This window comes from Octopus bimaculoides, chromosome 20 (assembly GCF_001194135.2).
Source record: "Octopus bimaculoides isolate UCB-OBI-ISO-001 chromosome 20, ASM119413v2, whole genome shotgun sequence".
NCBI classification, from domain to species: domain Eukaryota; kingdom Metazoa; phylum Mollusca; class Cephalopoda; order Octopoda; family Octopodidae; genus Octopus; species Octopus bimaculoides.
Window position 1 is genome coordinate 41,917,156 of NC_069000.1, and position 2,847 is coordinate 41,920,002.

The window sequence follows — 2,847 nt, forward strand, 5'->3', positions numbered from 1 at the left end:
TCTCTCTTTCTCTCTCCCCCTTTTCCCCTCTCTCTCATCCGTTTACTTGACGTTTAGTTGCTTCGATGACGTCATAGATTCTTTAGGAGAGGTTAAAGGATTGGCATAGTTTCCTAAGGTAAACCACGTACTTAGCAGATTATCTGAAACAAGCGAAGTGAGTTTGTTGCATTCATAATTCTTTCGGCGATTTCGACAAATGCCAGACTGCACTTATTGTTGGTAGAGGCGCGTGGCTGTGTGGTTAGGGTGTTGGACTCCTACATCATGAGATCGCGGTTTCGCTTCCTGGGTCGGGCGACGCGTTGTATTCTTGAGCAAAACACTTCATTTCACGTATCTCCAGTCCACTCAACTGGTATTACTCTGCCATCATAAAAATGCTTTAATCATTCTTGTTTTAGTCGTTAGAACGCGGCCATGCTGGGGCACCACCCGGACTTGTGCCTTGAAGGTCAACTTTCTAAGTATAACCCCATGGCCATTCTTGACCGAAGGGAGTCTTTACCCTTTTTTATATATGTCATATTTCCTGATATTACCCATACTAGCACAAGTATTCTTCCAAAGTTACTCATCATATGCATTTTCTATAAGTTGTTGTCATTGTGTTTACTAAATTTCTTCTTAGTATTTCGTAACTTCTGATAAATTTGTGTCTTATATTTCTGTTTACACTGATAGAAAAATTAAAATATCCAGGAAAATTTATTAATAACGATGATTTATTAATAATAAACGATGATTTATTGATAACAGACAATGACTAATGAATAACAGACGGTGATTTATTGATAACAGACGATGGTTCATGAAAGGAGCAGCCGACGTCAACTGCAGGCTCGTTGATGACCGGCGAAGGCATTACGAGACAAGCAGACCTGGCTTCAAGAGCTGCAAAGGAAAATTCTGTTCTGCGTTCGTTGCTGCTTTTTCTCAGACTCTTTTTGTCCTGAATGTTAGCCCTCTTTGCATTCTAAAATGAAACAGACTGGCGAATAGTGTGTCAACTAGGCGTCCCGATTTGAGGCTATTGTCGCCCAGTGTCGATGGCCAATGGGATAGGCAGTGGAACAGTTCTTCATATTATCCTCGTTATTGATCCGTATTCAATGATATTTCCAATCAATTATTCCTCTCAATACAAAATAGTAACCGGTGCATGATTACTTTTTTTTATGACAGCCAGAGTGTTGTTGGTCTCTTAAAATGCTATCATTAGTCCCCCTCGTCAAGGCACTGGTAGAACCGTTAGAGCATCGGACCAAATTCCTCGCGGTATCTCTTCCGACTCTTTATGTTCTAAGTTCAGTACCCACCGGGGTCAGCTTTGACTTTCATCGCTCCAACACTAATAAAACAAAGTGCCAGTCAAGTCGATGTCAATGACTTGCTACTTCCCTTCAGAACTGACGATCTTGTATCTAAATTCCAAAACCCTTTCTCTCTCTCATACTGTTAAACACGATCACTGAAAGCAGTTTGTGTTCATCTCTAGAAGAGAGACCTCTTTATCAGTTTGAGCAATCACTAAAAGCCATTATTGTTTGCCGTCTCACAATGACCGTTGTTTTCCACACTTCCGGTGTTTCCACATTACGTCATATTATTTCACGTAGGTTGAAGGCGAGCCCAAGGACTTTCCTTCTATGTTAAACAAAATCTCTTTCTCTCTCGCTTGTGTGTGTGTGTGTATAAAGTAGAGATTGGATTCAAAGAGTCCAGCGGAATTCACGGAAAGCAATCCGGCCGAGGAACTCGCTATCAGGTCATACGGCAAGTGCAACGTAATTTAACAGAAAAGTCCGGAATATACAAACAGCATATCCTAATATAATATAATGTTTCTTTTGTTATGTAAACGATAAACAAAAAGCAGCAGATTTTCACACTTCCGTAATGTTTCCTTCACATTTGCCTGTGTTTTACTTGTAACACGCGTGCGCGCACACCTGCATGCATCTATCTATCTATCTATCTATCTATCTATCTATCTATCTATCTAGCTAGCTAGCTAGCTAGCAATCTCTCTCTCTCTCTCTCTCTCTCTCTCTCTCTATATATATATATATATATATATACACACGCACATACACAGGGTGCGGTGAATAAACTGTCGTCTAAATTGCGCAAAAATGAAAATAATACTGACATCTCATTTTAAAAGATATATTTACCAAAATTGCATTAAAATATCTTGAAATACTAAAGAATAAATTTATTCAATAAAATCGCCATTGGCTTCAACCACGACCTGCAGACGACTTCGGAATCTCTTGCAACTCTTCGGGACGGTTTCCTTGTTTAAGTTGGTGAATGCTGCCATAATCCTTGCCTTCAGTTCATCTTTGGTGTTACAAAGAATTTTGTTGGTCTCTCGCTAGACTACACCCCACACATAATAATCAAAGGGGCTGCAGTGTGGGGAGTTAGGTGGCCAGGTGTTAGATGGGATGTACTCACAGAAATTTGTCTGACAGCCATAACTGGGTTCTCCTGCTTGTGTGGCATGGTGCAGAGTCCTGTTGCCAGATATAAGGTCTTCCAGCAGCCACCCTCTTGACCCAGGGCAGCACTACCTCATCCAGGTACTTGACGTAGGCCTCCATGTTGAGTTTGAGGCCATGTGGGAAGATGAATGGAGGTATAACGTCGCCATCACTAGTGATCACTCCAAACACCATAATGTTGGCTGGATGTTTGATTTTTATCACTCTCGGTACATTCCTCAGATTGATACCCAAACACTCTGAAATGTTCGTATTGGAGTTTCCGGCGCGAATGCCGAGCAGTAAAGCATATCGTTTCCAAATATCTGGCAGAGTGATTTGCGTCATGTGTTTTTTC